This window comes from Macaca nemestrina, chromosome 4, assembly GCF_043159975.1.
Source record: "Macaca nemestrina isolate mMacNem1 chromosome 4, mMacNem.hap1, whole genome shotgun sequence".
In the NCBI taxonomy this organism is placed as follows: domain Eukaryota; kingdom Metazoa; phylum Chordata; class Mammalia; order Primates; family Cercopithecidae; genus Macaca; species Macaca nemestrina.
In genome coordinates, this window is record NC_092128.1 from 144,798,331 (window position 1) to 144,817,679 (window position 19,349).

The window sequence follows — 19,349 nt, forward strand, 5'->3', positions numbered from 1 at the left end:
TTGGTCTTGCTGTAGCCAAGAGGCAGAGAAAGAGAGATCAACACAATGGAGCCTGTGGTTTCTGAATCTCAAGTGTATATGCAGCTTATTATGGAGCTAAGAGAAATGTTGGGTTGGACAATCAGAGACATGAGTGCTTGGGGCCCCAAAAGCAGAAGTAGTTACTTCTCTTTCTGTTCTCACTACTTTGTACTAAGTTCTCTGAGGTCAGGCACTTATAAAGAGCCTGCCAAGGGCTTGTGTTGAAGGGGAAAATACACGCAAATAGTCACATAATCAACAACAGAATCGCTGGAGCCGGACGTGGCAGGAGAAGCGCATGGCCTTCCAAGAGCACATAATGGGGTAATCTGACCTCTTCGGCAATGCTGAAGAGGTTCTCCAGGAGAGCTGACTTCTTTTTTGGAGACAGAATCTCACTCTGTCACCCAGGTTGGAATGCAGTGGCAAGATCATGGCTCACTGCAGCCCTGAACTCCCAGGCTGATGCAATCCTCCCACTTCAGCCTCGTAAATAGCTGGGACAGCAAGTACGTGCCACCCCAGACAGCTAATGTTTATATTTTTCTGTAGAGATGGGGTCTCACTATGTTGCTCAGGCTGGTCTTGAACTCTTGGCCTCAAGTGATCCTCCCACCTCAGCCACCCAAGGTATTAGAATTACAGGTGTGGGTCACTATGCCTGGCCCCGGGAAAGAGATGATTTCTGAGGGATGAGAAGTAATTCACTGGTGGAAGAGGGAAGACATGAGATGCCAACAGCAGGACTAGCACATGCAAAGGTCCTGTGGCCTGGGGAAGATGTGGCAGGAAAAAGAGGAGGAGGGCCACGAGGTGGGAGCAAACAAAGTGAGGAGTGAAACTGTTCCAACTGGGGATAAAGAGAAAGAAAAGTCCAGAGCACACAGGGTTCTGTGCGTCAAGTAAGAGATCAGACTTTTAATCCTACAAAGCCAGGAGGGGCCACTGCATGATGTAGTGTGTGTACACAACAGCGTGTGGGGTGTGATCCAACTTGCATTTTGACAAAAGTCCTAAGATTGCAGTGTGGGATATAAGCTGGAGAATGTCAGGAGGGGATGAAAGCAAACCAGTTCAAAGGCTACAGCAGAGCAACCCAGAGGAGAGATGACAATGGCACGACCTTGAGTCGCTGCGGCAGAGGTGCATAGAGAGATCTGAGAGCTATTCAGGACGTAGCATTGAGAGCTGATGGGCCACAGAGACAGGGCAGAATCCAGGGTATTTTCTGACACTGCCCTGAATCCACGCCCAGCCCAATAAGTAAACTGAAAGACAGTAAAAAATACCGACAGCAAATTTGACAAAGGCAATTTGTAAATAAGTAAAATATGTAAATAAGTAAACTAGGTAAATAAGTAAACTATGCAAAATATGTAAATAACTCGGAAAAAATGTAAATAAGTAAACTGCAAAATATGTAAATAAGTAAACTATGTAAGTAAACTATGTAAAATATGTAAATAAGTAAACCAAAAGAGAGTGATAAACAGCAGACAGCGAATTTGACAAATTACCTTTGTCTAGTTCGCTGTCTGGTGTTTGTCGCCCTCTTTTAGTTCACTTATTTACCTTTTTTTTTTTTTTTTTTTGAGACAGAGTCTACCTCTGTTGCCCAGGGTGCAGTGGTGCGATCTCGGCTCACGGCAACCTCTGCATCCCAGGTTTAAGCAATTCTCCCACCTCAGCCTCCCAAGAGTAGCTGGGATTACAGATGCTCGCCACCACACCCAGCTAATTTATTTATTTTATTTTGTTTTATTTTATTTTTTGAGATGGAGTCTCACTCTGTCACCCAGGAAGGAGTGCAGTGGTACAATCTTGGCTCACTGTAATCTCTGCCTCCTGGGTTCAAGTGATTCTCCTGTCGCAGCCCCAGAAGTAGCTAGCACTACAGGCCTGTGTCACCACACTCGGTTAATTTTTTGTATGTTTAGTAGAGACGGGGTTTCACTATGTTAGCCGGGATGGTCTCAATCTCCTGACCTTGTGATCGCTTGCCTCGGCTTCCCAAAGTGCTAGGATTACAGGTGTGAGCCACCGCGCCCGGCCAGTTTTTGTATTTTTAGTAGAGATGGGATTTCACCGTATTGGCCAGGCTGGTCTCAAACTCCTGACCTCATGATCTGCTCGCCTTGGCCACTCGAAGTGCTGGGATTACAAGCGGGAGCCACCACGCCCGGCCCTTATTTATGTATTTATGTATTTGACTATCTGCTCTAACTACCTAGAATAAAAGCTCCACGAAGGCAGGAATGTCATCTGTCTCACTAAAACACTGGGTAGAATTACCCCTGAACAATAACACACTCTCATGAACCTGCAAGGCAGAGCAGGTGGAAGGAGCAACACAGTTCTGAAATCTTGACTACATTGAATTTGAGGTATCTTTGACATTCCCAAGAGATAATTCCCAGTAAGAAACTGTATCTATGGGTCAGGAGCTCAGAAAAGTGATATGGGCCAGGCACACTGGCTCATGCCCGTAATTCCAGCACTTTGGGAGGCCGAGGCGGACGGATCACTTGAGGTCAGTAGTTCAAGACCAGCCTGGTCAACAGGTCAAAGCCCTGTCTCTACCAAAAATACAAAAATTAGGCATGGTGGCGTGTGCCTATAGTTCCAGCTACTCCGGAGGCTGAGGCAGGAGAATTGCTTGAACCTGGGAGGCAGAGGTTGCAGTGAGCTGAGATTACATCACTGCACTCCAGCCTGGGTGACAGAGCAAGACTCTGTCTCAGAAAAGTGATATAAATTATGACTCGTGCACAGAAGTGATCATTGACATGTGATTGTGTAGGGAACTGCTTAGGGAGAGAGCTTTGAGTCAGAAGACAAAGAAGTTTAGGTGTGAGTCCTGAAGGATTTCAGCATTTAATAGCTGTGGACAGAATGATGGAGAAAAAAGTAGCCCAACAGGTAAGAAGATGGCTGAAAAAGTCCAGATGAGGGTAATACAGTGGATACCAAGGAATTGGACATTTCAAGGTGGGTGATCAACAGTGCAGGGGGCTAATGACCAAGACAGCAGACATTTCAACAATGTCTGACTTAGCAACAGGGTGTGCCTATTAAGAGCCATTTCAAGCACTTGATGGGGCAAACTGATATCCTGGGGTGAAGTCAGAGGCTATTACAGCAACTTCATGCTGTGGAACACATGATTGTAAACTTAGTTTATTAAAACAGTGTATTCGCTCACAAATCTACAATTGGGGGTCAAGCTCAGTAAGGATGGTTGTCTCTGTTCTACTCAGTCTGAGATGGGTGACTCCAAGGCTGGGTGCTGGAATCATCTAAGGTATTCTTCACATCCATGGTTGACACTGGGAAGATTGAAACAGTGCAGGTGGAACACCAGGAGCTCCTTGGGCATCCCTTCGTACGTCTATAGTTCCTGTTCACATGGTCTTCCCAGCATGGCGGCTTTGAGGAAGCCATCCTTTATACATGTTGGCTCAAGGCTCACAAGATGCATGGAGGGAGAGAGAGACTGAGACACACACACACACACACACACACACACACACTGAATTGCTCGGCACTTCTCCTTATTGCCATCATGAGAAGAAGGACATGTCTGACACATGTTGAAGGATGACCTAAACCCAGAAGGTCAGGCAGCAACCACCTTATTTCATCATATTCCATTGGCTGAGATAACAAAGATTCTCCCAATTCCGATGAATATGACCCCACCTCTCAGTGGAGAAAGTGTCAACATCACACATAAGAAGACCGTGAAGGATGGGATATACTAATACGATTAACTTTGGAAAAGAATTTGCTGCAAAAATCAATGGGTGGTGAGGGATGGACACAGCACAGGTTGTGCAGTTTGGTCATAAGGGGCAAGAGAGTAGATGCTGGCAAATATGAAATTAATTTGCTTCTTTCTGCTTTGATTTTAATGCAAGAGCTTGCGTATGATGAAAGGCCAGTGGGAGAGACTCACTTGAGAGGGAAAGGTTGAATAAACAAGACAGTTAAGGGATTATCTATAAACAGTGCAAAGTGCCTACAAAGACACGGAATGGAATCTGAGTGCAGCTGAAGGGTCGGGCTTAAGAGGAGACAGGGCTCCTCTAATGAAATGGGAGGGAAGAAGGGGAAGGTGGTAATCTTTCTGAAGTTTGTCTTTGCCACCCTGAGGACAAGCAGATTCCTGAGAGATGGTTCCTGCTTCCTCTGTGCAATGGCATATGCAGTCATTTGCTGTGAGAAAGAGGGAGAAGGAAGGACAGATGTTTGGGGGAGTAGCAAAACCATGTGACACTCTATATGAGTGTAAACATTTCCTTAACCACGGCCACAGAGTGGAGGGCAGGGCTGCTTGGGGTGCTGATAAGAATCTGTCTGCCCTGCACTAAGGGTCCCTATCAAGTCTCAGGACATGGGTTTTGGCCAGGAAGACCCATCTAGGGTTGAGGTCTTGCCATTTGTATACAACAAAAAGATGGCGGTGGGAAGCCATGATGGTGCACACTTCTAATCCCACCACTTTGGAAGGTTATGGCAGGAGAATTACTTGAGGCCAGAAATTTGAGACCAGCCTGAGCAACACAGCAAAACCCCATCTGTACATATTTTTTTTTTAAGTTAGTCAGACATGGTGGCAGATGCCTATAGTCTCAGCTACTTGGGAGGCTGAGGCTGGAGGATCACTTGAGCCCCGGAGTTTGAGGCTGCAGTGAGCCATGGTCACACCACTGCACTCCAGCATGGATGACAGAAAGAGACCCTGTCTCAAAAAATTAAACTAGGCTGGGCGTGGTGGCTCACACCTGTAATCACAGCACTTTGGGAGGCTGAGGTGGGTGGATCATTTGAGGTCAGGAGTTCAAGACCAGCCTGGCCAACATGAGAAAACCCTGTCTCTACTAAAAATACAAAAATTAGCCAAGCATGGTGGTAGCGCGTGTAATGCCAGCTACTCAGGAGGCTGAGGCAGAGGAATCACTTGAAGCCAGGAGGCAGAAGTTGCAGTGAGCTAAGATCACACCACTGCACTCCAGCCTGGGTAAAGGAGAATCTGTCTCAATAAATAAATAAATAAACAAACAAACTAACTAAAAAGACAGTGGAACAAGAGCATTGAGCACAGGAATGATTAAAATGAAGAGCCCTGGAATCTAAACTAGATCAATATGGTAAAGAGGGAGAAGAGAGGACAGAGGTTTGGAGGAGTGGCCAAACTGCAGCACTCACTATGATGATAGGAATTGCCTTGGCCATGGCCACAGGTGAAGGACCACTTGGGGTTGGTGATCAGAGCCCATCTTCCCTGCAGTGAGGGTCCCTGGAATCTAAAAGGTAAGGGGAAAGCAATGAAAGGAGAGAGCCCCAGAAGAAACAGTATCAATGTGCTGCAGGTTCTGATGCCAGCAAAGGATGCTTAGAGGAGAGCCAGTGGGACAAGCAAGGAAGTGGCAGGGGGTAAGTGTCTGAGTTACCGCTTTACAGGTAATGACAAGCTCTGGAGGTGTAGCCGTAAGACTGGATGGCTGAGAACAAGTGCAGGACGCCAACAGAGAGGAGGAAGTTGAGACCTGGAGAGACCAGTGTGTCAGAAGGAACATCGTTGTAGACACCAAAGTCACTCATGATGGTGGTAGGTGGAGGATCAAGGAGGACCACGAATAGGGTCTGCCTCAGCTGAGTTCAAAATCATTGTGCAGTCAACAAACAGTGGTCTTCCAAATAAATCAGTGAATCTTTATTGAGTGCCTGCTGTTTTTAGAGCCCTTTGCTAAACACTACGGGAGAACACAAACATGCAAAATAGACATTAAAAGTCATTCAAGACTGTAATAAGGGAGACAGGGCAAGGCGGTACAATGAATTGTCAATAACTGCTCTAGGAAATTTATAGGCAAAAGCAATCAATTGGGATGGATGAGTGTATTAGTCCATTCTTACGCTGCTATAAAGGACTACCTGAAACTCAGCAATTTATAAAGGGAAGAAGTTTAATTGACTCACAGCGCCACATGTCTGGGGAGGCCTCAGGAAACTTACAATGGTGGTGGAAGGAGACGCAAGCACATCCTTGTTCACATGATGGCAGGAAGGAGAAGTGCCGAGCAAAAGGGGGAAAAGTTCCTTATAAAACCATCAGATCTTGTGAGGAACTCACTATCATGAGAACAGCAGCGTGGGGGTAATCGCCCCCATGATCCAATTATCTCCCACTGGGTCCCTCCCAGGATACATGGGGATTATGGGAACTACAATTTAAGATGAGATTTGTGGGGGGACACAGCCACACCGTATCAATGAGTCAGCGTTGGCTTGACGGAGGAAGAATGTGGATTAGAAATGGCTCTGGAGGATCAGGTAAAATCTGTACAGATGAAGAGAAATTGGGAGTGCATTTCAGGCAGATGGAGGCCAGAGTAAACAGTCTTCTTTGCAACACATTCTGAGTGTAAGGAAGCGTTTCCCTGGAATCTTTGGAGCACTCATCATAAAACGATTGCATCATTAATGAAAATGTTGCTGTATGTGGTATTTCCTCTCACTGTGATCTGAGCCTACACTTTACTGTACTAGGTTCAAGTTACACTGAGTCTCTCCTACTTACAATAATGTCTATAAATCAACATCATATGAGATTAAAAATGTTATTTTATTTTTACTTTACATAGAGATGGGGGTCTTGCTATGTTGCCCAGGCTGGTCGGGAACTCCCGGCCTCAAGCAATCTGATCCTCCCATCTCAGCCTCTCAAAGTAATGGGATTTGGAAATGTTATTGGTTCATGCAAAATACCAGTAAATGAGGACTCCATTCCACTCTCCAACCCTGCCCCAACTGGGTCCTCGTTGCAGGTAAGAATATTAACATTCGGGTAAGCGGATGGCGGTCTGAGAATGAAATGCCATTCAATTAAATGTCAGTTAAGTTGGACACGACATATATGGAGATTTAAAAAAAAGAATGCTTCACTGTCCTCTGTCTTCAGATCATCCAAAGAAAATACTTCTGCTGAAAGAGTTGCTATGGAGATTCACAAAATATTCCAATGTCCTGTAGGTCATTCTTACAGGTAGAGTTGGCACAGTGCAGATTTCAAAGAAAATATCAACAGATGCTTTTAGTATTAAATGTCACCATGTCCTCAAAGGTAGCTTAACTCAGAGCTTCTACATTTTCACAAAACCACAGAATCTCTGAGTTAGGAAGGACCTTAAATGTCATCTGTTTCAACCCTATTCATCTCTTTGATGGAGTTATCTGGCTTCCGCAAGAACATTCATCTCCAGGGTTTTCAGAGGCAGCCCAGTTGCTCTTAATGTGACGCTGTGATGCTTCATAGACACCACAAAGGGTCCTCTGCTCCCCAGTCCCCAGTTGTATTCAGATCTTCTGATTCCAGCCATCTTGACTCTGGGCAAATGTTCCATCTCCTCCTTGTACACCCAAACCCATAAATCTGACATTTTAAATCCTGGCTCAGAAATCCAAATTCCATTCACTGACTCCAACTATGAGGCTAAACATTCACCTCCTGTTTCTTTCCAATATTACATAGCCCTTTCTCTCTTTTGGCGTTGCTTTATTTATTTATTTTTTTGAGACAGACTCTCACTTTGTTGTGCAGTGGTGTGATCTCAGCTCACTGCAACCTCCGCCGGGCTCAAGTGATTCTCCTGCCTCAGCCTCCCAAGCAGCTGGGATTACAGACGTGCACCACCAGACCCGGCTAATTTTTGTATTTTTAACAGAGACGGGGGGTCTCACCATGTTGCCCAGGCTGGTCTCAAACTCCTGATCTCAAGTGATCTGCCCACCTCAGCCTCCCAAAGTGCTGCGATTACAGGTATGAGCCACTGTGCCCAGCCCCCTTTCTCTCTTTTGTATCACAAAAGTAACAAATTCATTGTAGCAAATGTAGCAAATACAATAAATTGTTAAAATGGTAGTCACTCATCTTCTTGTCTTCAGGAATAACCTCTGCTACCCCACTGCGGTCTTTCGTCTTTCGTGTCTGAGTTATCTGCTTGCACAGAGAGAAGGCATGATCCCACATGCATGTGCATACACACATTCTTTTTCTTTTTTGAAAAACATCCTTTTAAAATCCAATCACGCTGTACTTTCGGTTTTGCAAACTGCCCTTTTCATGGAATAATAGTACATTGTGGATGTTCTTGTTTCTCCAAGTCTCAGCCATCTGTAGGACAAAAAGAGCACCTGGGTTCCCAGTGCTTCCTGTTCCTGCTGCAGCCCCCACAGATGGTGTTCCCATGCCTTCTGGCCTTGCCATTCAGTATCAGCAACAACAGCAGGAGTGGGCAGCAGCGGACGTCACTAACCTTGGCAGGCTGCATACAGCATGTGCTCCAGGAAAATAGCACACTTCCCCACGGGCCACAGTGGATCCACATTTAATGGACTGTCATGGGCTAAATCCTGTCCCCTGTAACCAAATTCGTATGTTGACCTCCTAACCCCCAGTACCCCAGAATGTGATTGTATTTGGAGAAAGGGTCTTTAAAAAGATAAGTAAGTTAAAATGAGGGTATCAGAGTGGGCCCTAATTTGGCGTGCTCACTGTCCTTATAAGGAGAGGAGATGGACAGAGACATCCAGAATGTAAGAAAAGACCATGAGGCCCCAGAGAGAAGACAGCCATCTACAAGCCAAGGAGAGAGGCCTCAGAAAGAACCAACGCTGCTCACATGTTTATCTCGGATTTCTGGCCTCCAGAGTCGTGAAAAAATAAACTTTTCTTGTTTAAACCACTCAGTCTATGTTATGGCATGCAGTTTGCACAATGTGTGTTATGGCAACATTAGCGGATTAGTGCACGGAAGGTGGTCAGCTCATTGCAGATACAAATGTCAAATGACTTTGTATATCCAGTCCCTGCTCCCAGTTAAGAGGATGAGGACCCACATTTCCCTCCCTGGACAAATTTCCTAACTTTCAGATCAATTTCTTCTTTTAGAGAGAGAGATTCAGGGTCTTGCTGTGTCACCAGTGGCTTGATCACAGCTCACTGCAGCCTCAAACTCCTGGGCTCAAGTGATCCTCCTGCCTCAGCCTCCTGAGTAGCTGGGACTACAGGTGTGTGCCATCACACCTGGTTATTTTTTTAAAATTTTTGTACAGTCAGGGTCTCGCTACTTTGTCCAGGCTGGTCTCAAACTCCTGGCCTCAAGCAATCCTCCTGCCTTGGCTGCCCAAAGTGTTGGGATTACAGGCGTGAGTGCCCCCCACCCCGCCCCATCAGGCCCAGGTCATTTTCAGTGATTGATATTTAGACCCGTTCAATTGAAAACACTGAACCCACTTGGTTTTCACGGCTCTTACCACTCCCCAGGGCAGCTGGGGGCTTAGGACAGGAAAGAGGGTGCTGTTTCTGCAATGCCTTCCTCCTCACCCTCCCTCATGGTCTATCTCCTCCACTCCTTTCAGATTGGGCCTCGGGGAAGAAGGACAGGAGGAGAGGAAGGCAGAGATTGTTTATGTCACTGAACAATGTCTGTGCTGAGAGGGGTCTCTGTCCTCATTTTGACTTCCTTTGGTTCAACCTGTGGCTAGTGACCTCACCAACGTGTGAGGTCCACCAAACAGGTCCCATGCCCTGCTGTTTTTCTGGAAAGATGCTTCCCTCGAATGCTAAATATGCCTCCCCACCCCCACCACAGTAAGACAGTCATGTCTCCAATTGGCCCATTGCTGCTTTGAGCCAGCACACACTGCGGGGCCTGGCTCCAGCTGCTGGCCCCTTCTGCCACCTGGGGATTCTCATGATCCCCAGGCCTCCCCACTGCACGGTCCTTACACTCAAGTCCTGGGAGCTGCCGAAGTCCTCTTACCCTACGCTACTAAGACAGGGCAACTGAAATAATAGTACGTTGTGGCTGTTCTTGTTTCTCTAAGTCTCGGCCATCTGTAGGATGGAAAGAGCACCTGGGTTCCCAGTGCTTTCTGTTCCTGCTGCAGCCCCCACAGATGGTGTTCCCATGCCTTCTGGCCTTGCCATTCAGTATCAGCAACAACAGCAGAAGTGGGCAGCAGCGGACGTCACGAACCTTGGCAGGCTGGACTCTCAATATTCTTTGCTTCGCAAGGACATCATTTACATCTGCCCTGGTGGCACCTGCCGATCCCTGAACTTCCCATTTTGATCAGTCTCTAGACCAAAATCAGGTCCTCCTGGAATCCTCTCTTCCCTACCTTACAATTCCCTATACAATTGGAGAGAGGATGGGAAAGTGACCATAATATGTAAGAAAGGCACTGTTATGATGTCCAATTCAAGCAGAGAAATGACCAGCCTCTACATGTGACCATCCAGCATCCTCCAGTTACTAGGAATGAGCCAAGGTATAGTGCTCCCATTCCAGGCCGGGTCAGGAGATCAGTCCTTAGAGGCCTGGTCACTGGAGATCAGACCTCGGCCCTGAACCTGAATCCAGCTCTGTTACCTACTAGTCCTGGGCATGCTATCTTAACCTCTTTCTGCCTGATCCATAAAACAAAAATAATGATAATAATAATGCCTCCCCCTCGAGGTTCTTTTGATTAATAATATTTTACTAATCCATAGACAGAGGTTAGCAGCACAATGCCTGGCACACATTAGGTGCTCAAGAAAGAAAACTGCCATGGTTGTCATTGCTATTATCACAGAATGTGGAGTACAGTGTCTTCGCTTGGCTTTTGACATGGTTTGGCTGTGTCCCCACCCAAACCTCACCTTTATTTATTTATTTATTATTATTATTTTTGAGATGCAGTCTTGCTCTGTCACTCAGGCTGGAGTGCAGTGGCACAATCTCAGCTCACTGCAACCTCCACTTCCAGGATTCAAGCATTTCACCTGCCTCAGCTTCCCAAGTAGCTGGGACTACAGGCATGCACCCCCATGCCCAGCTAATTTTTGTATTTTTTAAAATAGAGACGGGGTTTCACTATGTGTTGGCCAGGCTAGTCACAAACTCCTGACCTCAGGTAATCCGCCTGCCTCAGTCTCCCAAAGTGATGGGATTACAGGTGTGAGCCACTGCACCTGGTCCCAAATCTCACCTTGAATTGTACCAGGTGGAGACAACTGAATCATGGGGGCAGTTGCCCCCATACTGTTCTTGTGGTAGTGAATAAGTCTCACGAGATCTGATGGTTGTATAAATGGGAGTTCCCCTGCACAAGCCTTCCTGCCTGCTGCCATGTAAGACGTGACTTTGCTCCTCATTTGCCTTCAGCCATGATTGTGAGGCCTCCCCAGCTATGTGGAACCATGAGTCAATTAAATCTCTTTCCTTTATAAATTGCCCAGTCTCAGGTATGTCTTTATTAGCAGTATGAGAACAAACTAATACAGCTTCTCTCTGCTTTATCACAAAGCAGACAGGCGAGGCACAGTGGCTCAGACCTGTACTCCCAATACTTTGGGAGGCCAAGGCAGGGGAGTCACTTGAGTCCAGGAATTCAAGACCAGACTGGGTAATACAGTGAGGTCCCATTTCTATAAATAAATAAATAAATAAATAAATAAATAAATAAATAAATAAGCCAGGTGTGCTAGTGCACACCAGTAGTCCCAGCTACTTGGGAGGCTGAGGTAGGAGGATTGTTTGAACCACAGAGGTCAAGGCTGCAGTGAGCTATGATCACACCACTGCACTCCAACCTGGGTGACAGAGCAAGACCCTGTGATATGGTTTGGTTCTATGTCCTCACCCAAATCTCATATCAAAATATAATCCCCATAATCCCCACATGTTGATGGAGGCATCTGGTGGGAGGTGATCGGATCATGGGGTGGTTTCCCCCATGCGGTTCTTGTGATAGTAAGTTTCATGTGATATGGTTTTCTAAGAGTTTGACAGTTCCTCCTTCACACACATACTCTCTCCTCTCGCCATGTGAGAAGGCCCAAGTTTGCTTCCCCTTCACCTTCTGCCATGATCATAAGTTTCCTGAGGCCTCCCCAGCCAGGTGGAACTGTGAGTCAATTAAACCTCTTTCCTTTGCAAGTTACCCAGTCTCAGGTATTTCTTTATAGTAGTGTGAAAATGGACTAATACACCCTGCCTCTTAAAAACAAAAAACTTTATAAAAGCTGATAGACTTTCTTCTTCTCTGAAAGTAAGTAACCTGAAACATCTATCGATCCCATCAACAGTAAGGTATGTTTATCTATTAGAGAGAGAAAGATAACATACAATAGATTTAAACGTAAATATTTGCATTGTTCAGAGAGGACAGGCAAAGACAGGCAAGGGGATGGGATGATGAGGAGAAGGATGGAGAAGTGGAGGGGAGAGAAGGGAAGAAAAGGCACTGTTATGGTCTGGCTGCATTTCCACTCAAATTTCATCTTGAATTGCAGCTCCCATAATTCCCACGTGTTGTGGGAGGGACCCAGTGGGAGATAACTGAATCATGGGAGCGGATTCCCCCATACTGTTCTCACGGTAGTGAATAAGTCTCATGAGATCTGATGGTTTTATAAGGGGTTTCCCTTTTCACTTGGCTCTCATTCTGTCTTGCCTGCTGCCATGTAAGACGTGCCTTTCATCTTCCACCATGATTGTGAGGCCTCTCCAGCCACGTGGAACTGTGAGTCCATTAAACTTCTTTTTCTTTATAAATTACCCAGTCTTGGGTATGTCTTTGTCAGCGGTGTGAAAATGGACTAACAAAGGCACTGATCAAAACTAATTTCCTTCTCTTTACCAGGGAGCATGATTCTTCAATATGAAGGTGAACTGGGGCCCAGTCGAGAACATCCAGATAACCGGGGCAATATCACGGATGCCTGGCAGAACTGGGTGGAGGAGCCCATGTCTACACTCACTGTCCTGGAGGAAAAACCCAGGAGAGCCTTGAAAGGCACTGGCTGGATTTGAGCATTAGACTGTGGGCTCTTCAAAGACAATATGATGCTTCATTCATCTCTGTGTCCTCAGCCTGACTGTCTGCAATTTATTTGAATACAAGTAGAAATCTAGGGGCTGAGAGGGACCCATCCATTACATGCGAATTAAAGAATGCTAAATAGGGTATCCCTTGGCCCCCATATCTTCCACAGCTACTTCTTTGGTCCATCATAATCCCCCAAACTCTCCATCCAGGTCACTCTTTCAAGACAAGGATCCATGAATGTATTTCGAAAGGAAAAGGGAAGAATGATGGAGCGGTGATACGTCAAACACCCTATTGTCCAACTGCATTCTCACAATGGTTCTAGGAAAGTGTACTGTCTCCATTTGACAAATTAATAAACTGAGAGAACTGGAGTAACGTGCTCACTTTCACACAAGTACTTGGCCAATTTACTTCTGAACCCAAGTCCACCTGCCACCTAAGCTTCGCTCTTCTCCTCCACCAGGGAAAGCCACCTATTAGACGCCTTAGTTAGATTATGGTTGAATGAGGATAGTGGCTTCTCGCAAGACCAGGAGAGTGACAGCCACAGAAAAGAGCATTTCCGTGGGTACCAAGTCTGGCACATTCTAGCACAGGATGCATCTCAGGAAGGTGGGTATAAGTGAGAGGCTCCTAGCAGCTCTAGGGGTGAAGAGAGAACCTAAAACAGGCACAGAGATCACTGGGCAGGAACACATGAACACTATTCCAAATAATGCTTCCATTTTATTCATATTTTATTTTATTTATTTATTTTGAGACAGAGTCTCGCTCTGTCTCCAGGCTGGACTGCAGTGGTGCGATCTCGGCTCACTGCAACCTCCGATTCCCTGGTTCAAGCGATTCTCCTACCTCAGCCTCCCGAGTAGCTGGGATTACAGGCATGTGCCACCACGCCCGGCTAATTTTGTATTTTTAGTAGAGATGGGGTTTCACCATGTTGGCCAGAATGGTCTCAATTTTCTGACCTTGTGATCTGCCCACCTTGGCCTCCCAAAGTGCTGGGATTATAGGTGTGAGCCACTGTGAGCAGCATTTTATTTTATTATTTATTTATTATTTTTATTTTATTTGAGATGGACTCTCACCATGTTGTCCAGGCTGGTCTTGAATTCCTGGGTTCAAGCGATCCTCCCACCTTGGCCTCCTAAAGTGCTGGGATTACAGGCATGAGCCACTGGGCCTGGCCTAAGTTCATGCTTCCAGAAGGACAATCGCAGCATGAATTTCTGCAGATCAGTGCTTCTCAAAGTGAGACTCCCAGGACAGCAGCATCAGCACCACCTGGTACTTGCTAGAAATGCAGATTCTCAGGCCTGCTCCTGACCTAGGGAATTAGAAACTGACCAGTCTGTGTTGAGCAAGTCCCCCAGGTCAGTCCAATGCTCACTTAAGTTTGAGAACTGCTGGTTTAGATCCAAATCCTCTTCTGATTGCATCAGGATGGTCTGGAGTCTGCTGCTAAGGCCACTTAAGCAAGCTAACCTACCTGGGCTGATACGGGAACCCTGCCTCTCTCCAGGGCACAGATAGTGGATTAATTTACCGGGGTCTGTAGCTGCCTTAAATCTTCCTTGGAACAAGGCAGGGTGCAAACACATAAATAATGGTGTGTGCTTCTTTGCCATGATGGACCTCACTATAAATCATAAGCTGTAAAATGCAACTGGTGGAGAGAAGGCGTCGTGCCAGTTTCTTACATTCCTGTCCAGGAAAAAATGAAGGCTGCTGGTACCACCACTCCCACCCCGTCACCGCCAGCTACTCAATAGTGCCATGGAGACTCAGGGAGCGTGAGCAGGAGACAGAACCCAGAGCACCAGAAGGGCAAAATGTTGTGTTTTTCTTTTCTTTTTTTGTTCTTTTTCTGAGACGGATTTTCACTCTTGTTACCCAGGCTAGAGTGCAATGATGCAATCTCGGCTCACTGCAACCTCCGCCACCTGGGTTCAAGCGATTCTCCTGCCTCAACCTCCCTAGTAGCTGGGATTACAGGCATGTGCCACCACTCCCAGTTAATTTTGTATTTTTAGTAGAGACGGGGTTTCTCCATGTTGGTCAGGCTGGTCTCAAACTCCCGACCTCAGGTGATCCGCTTGCCTTGGCCTCCCAAAGTGCTGGGATTACAGGCGTGAGCCACCATGCTCAGCTGTTTTTTCTTTTTTTTAGAGACAGGGTCTGCTACCTAAGCTGGAGTGCAGTGGTGTGATCATAGCTCACTGCGGCCTTGAACTCCTGGGCTCAAGAGATCCTCCTGCCTCAGCCTCCCAAAGTGCTGGGAGTACAGGCACATGCCACCTTGCCTGGGTAATTTGTTTACATTTTGTAGAGATGGGGTCTTGCTATGTTGCCCAGGCCTCAAGGGACCCTTCTGCCCTTGCCTGGCTAATTTGTTTATATTTTGTAGAGATGGGGTCTTGCTATATTGTCCAGGCTGGTCTCAAACTCCTGGCCTCAAGGGATTCTCCTGCCTCAGCCTCCCAAAGTACTGTGAGTACAGGCACATACCACCTTGCCTGGCTAATTTGTTTATATTTTGTAGAGATGGCATCTGGCTATGCCCAGGCCTCAAGGAACCCTTTTGCCCCAGCCTCCCAAAGTTCCCTTCCCCAGAGAACACCAACTAGTCTGGTCTCACTTGCTAGAGCTGTTCCCCACTGCCTGTGTGCGTCCCCATCATGCACAACAAACACTTAAAGGGATCTCTGTAGGCTAAATGCCCCTGATAAGAATAACTTGAGCATACCCTAAGAATGACCCTGTATGGCAGATGCACCTGAATCTATGTTCACAGCTGGGGTGAAGAAAGAGCCAAAAACAGGCACAGAGATCACCAGGCCATTAATACTGTTCCTGATCATGTTTCTTTTCTTTTTTTTTTTTTTTTTTGAGACGGAGTCTCGCCCTGTCGCCCAGGCTGGAGTGCAACGGCGCAATCTTGGCTCACTGCAACCTCTGCCTCCCAGGTTCAAATGATTCTCCTGCCTCAGCCTCCGAGTAGCTGAGATTACAGGTGCCCACCTCCACGCCCAGCTACATTTTTTTGTATTTTTAGTAGAGATGGAGTTTCACCATGTTGGCCAGGCTGGTCTCGAACTCCTGACCTCGTGATCTGCCCGCCACGGCCTCCCAAAGTGCTGGGATTGCAGTTGTAGACATGGAGTCTCACTATGTTGCACAGGCTGGTCTTGGACTCCTAGTCTCAAGAGATCCTCCCGCCTTGGCCTCCCAAAGTGCTGGGATTACACGGTGTGGCCAATGCAGAGATTCATTCCTTATCTATGATGAACATCTGAGTCCCCAGCCCTACAGGAGATTGAGGCCCTGAATTTGGGGTTAAATGAAGGTTGCCAGGTGGAGGTCATTGAGGGAAGGGTGTTAAAAGAAAATGCTGTAGAAGCTGCATGATGTTAGAAAGCGGTTGCAGTTTTCCTGCCCAGCCCTCCGCCAATGGACTCTCTCCCCCGTGTGTAAGCCTCTAGTAAAATCCCATGTCTTGTTGGCTGGTGCTGGTCTCTCCTTCAGGCTCTTGAGCCTGGGGCCCTCCCTACTGAGGTTAACAGGGGTTCAGCACAACAGTCTCACATCATGCTAACACCTTCCACACTTGATCTCTCCTCCAATCCTTACAACAATCCTATGTGATAGCTGTTCTTATCCTCTTTTTACAGATGAAGACACAGGCTCAGAACAGTTAAGTCACTTACCATGGCGAATATCTGAGGCCAAAGCCTGTTGATCGTATCAATTTGTGTTTTGTCTGAATCTCCTGATCTTCTCTCAGGTTTCCAGGCCTAATTCTGTCCTCCCCTACAAGAGCAGGGTGTGAAGGACGCATTTTAAAATGACAGTCAGGTGTAGGTGTCTGGCTGACCCATCTGAAGGTTCTCAGAGTGTGGCCCCTAGAACCACAGTATCTACACCTATTTGAGAACTTGTTTAAGAGACAAACCTGGTTGGGTGCAGTGGCTCAGGCCTGTAATCCCAACACTTTGGGAGGTCGAGGCAGGCGGATCACTTGAGGCCAAGAGTTCAAGACCAGCCTGACCAACATAGTGAAACCCTGTCTCTACTAAAAATACAAAAATTTGCAGGATGCGGTGGTGCATACCTGTAGTCCCAGGTACTTGGGAGGCTGAGGCAGGACAATAGCTTGAACCCGAGAGGCAGAGGTTGCAGTGAGCCAAGGTCTCGCCACTGCACTCTGGCCTGGGCAACAGAGCAAGACTATCTCAAAATAAAACAAAACAAAACAAAAAGCAAACTTGGCCAGGCGCGGTGGCTCATGCCTGTAACACCAGCACTTTGGGAGGTAGAGGCGGGTGGATCACTTGAGGCCAGGAATTTAAGACCAGCCTGGCTGACTTAGTGAAACTCCGTCTCTACGATTCTTTTTGTGTGTGTGTGTGTGTGTGTTTCTTTTTTTTTTTTTTTTTTTTGAGACGTAGTCTTGCTCTGTCGCCCAGGCTGGAATGCAGAGGGACGATCTCGGCTCACTGCAAGCTCCGCCTCCCGGGTTCACGCCATTCTCCTGCCTCAGTCTCCCGCGTAGCCGGGACTACAGGCGCCCGCCACCACGCCCGGCTAATTTTTTGTGTTTTGTTTAGTAGAGACAGGGTTTCACCGTATTAGCCAGGATGGTCTGATCTCCTGACCTCGTGATCCGCCCGCCTCGGCCTCTCAGTGCTGGGATTACAGGTGTGAGCCACCGCGCCCGGCCCCCATCTCTACTAAAAATACAAAAAAATTAGCGGAGTGTGGCTCTCCTGTAGTTCCAAGTTACTGGACAGGCTGAGGCACGAGAATTGCTTGAACCCAGGAGGCAGAGGTTGCAGTGAGCCAAGATCCTGCCACTGCACTCCAGCTTGGGCAATACAGTGAAACTCTGTCTCCAAAAAAAAAAAAAAAAAAAAAAAAAAAAGGCAAGCCCTGGGGCCCCACCCAGCCCTGACTTGCCCAGTGGGAATATCCGGGGGTGGAGCTGGGATTGCATTAGAAGCCCTCCAGACAATCCTGATGCCATCCCCATTTAAGAAACTCCACTCCAGGTTGTGTTTCTAATGAGCAAAGGAGTCCCATTCTGCTCACTGTGCGGAAGGTGATTTTTGTCCAGGAAGTTCCCTGACAATTCCCCACAGCAAAGACTGGAAGGCCTACGCTGCACTCCAGGCAGGTGGGATGCTGGGCCTTGCTCTCTGCTATAAGCCTTCATTAGCTTGCCTGCCCAGACATCCCATAATCACCACCAATTCTATCCCTGGACTCCTCCTTATCTCACTGGTTCTTGGGCGCACTAAGGCTTGCCTCTTACCTTGGCTGTTTTTGTTTTTTGTTTTTTGTTTTCTGTAAGAGATAGGGTCTTGCTCTGTTGCCCAGGCTGGAGCGTAGTGACATAATCATAGCTCACTGCAGCTTGGAACTTCTGGGCTCAAGCGATCCTTCTGCCTTGGTCTCCCGAGTAGCTGGGACTACCATCATGCACCAGGATGCCCAGTTAATTTTTAAATTTGTTGTGGAGACAGGGTCTCTCGCTGTGTTGCCTAGGTTGGTCTTGAACTCCTCGCCTCAAGTGATCCTCCTGCCTCAGCCTCCTGAATCACTGGAATTATAGGTGTGAGCTACCATGCCCAGCTCCAAAACTGGGATCTTGATGGCTGGCCACCTATATGTGGGGCAACTTCACAACTAGGTCAGTACCTGGACCAGAATGTCATATGGTTCTGGCTTCTCTCACTTCCTGTCCCTGTTATCACTACTATTAGGTTGGTGCAAAAGTAATTGTGGGTTTTGCCATTATTTTTAATACTGCTACTACAATTCTACAATATTCCACTTCCCGTCTCAGCCTCCTGAGTAGCTGAGACTACAGGTACGCACTACCACACCCAGCTAATTTTTATTTTTAATTCTTTGGTAGAGATATGTTGCCCACACTGGTCTCAAACTCCTGGGTTCATGCAATCTTCCCGCCATGGCCTCCCAAAGTGCCAGGATTATAGGCGTGACCCGATGCATCCAGGCTTGGCTTGATTCTTCTTGGAGTTTAACTCTCACCTATTCCCTGGACCCTGGATGGACTTTTTGGTGCCTCTCTCCAAACTTCTGACTCATCTGCCCTCGCTTCCAGCTTCCAGTTGCTCCCGGTCTTCTCCATTCTGTATCAATTAAGCCGAGGAAGGATTAAGAAAAAAAACATGTTTTTCCTCCTCCAGCCAACTTAACAAAACTCTGGGAAATACCAAAGATGGAGAAGACTGTCATAGGTCGGGTCCCTGGGAGGAAGCTCTGAAATAGAGATTTGGGTGCAGGGAGTGAGGGAAGCAGATTGATCAGAGAGACAATGAAAAATTATGCAATTTCAACAGATGCCTCAGCCAGTTCCCCGGGAGCTCTGACGCAGAGCTGCCCAGCACAGATGTCCTGAAACAGGCAAGAGAGCTGGA

The 19,349-nt window shown here is 47.1% G+C and overlaps 1 protein-coding gene and 1 long non-coding RNA gene across 5 annotated transcripts in view; both read right to left on the minus strand.

The window, feature by feature from the left end:
- The window catches only part of GALNT17 (polypeptide N-acetylgalactosaminyltransferase 17), a 606,009-nt gene that overhangs the window by 216,606 nt on the left and 370,054 nt on the right, over nucleotides 1-19,349 (minus strand). The window lies entirely within an intron of this gene.
- The window catches only part of LOC139362948 (uncharacterized), a 36,797-nt gene continuing 19,032 nt past the window's right edge, over nucleotides 1,585-19,349 (minus strand). The window contains exon 2 of the long non-coding RNA XR_011622606.1: nucleotides 1,585-19,061. This is a non-coding gene — a long non-coding RNA (uncharacterized lncRNA). The remainder of the gene's footprint in view (nucleotides 19,062-19,349) is intronic.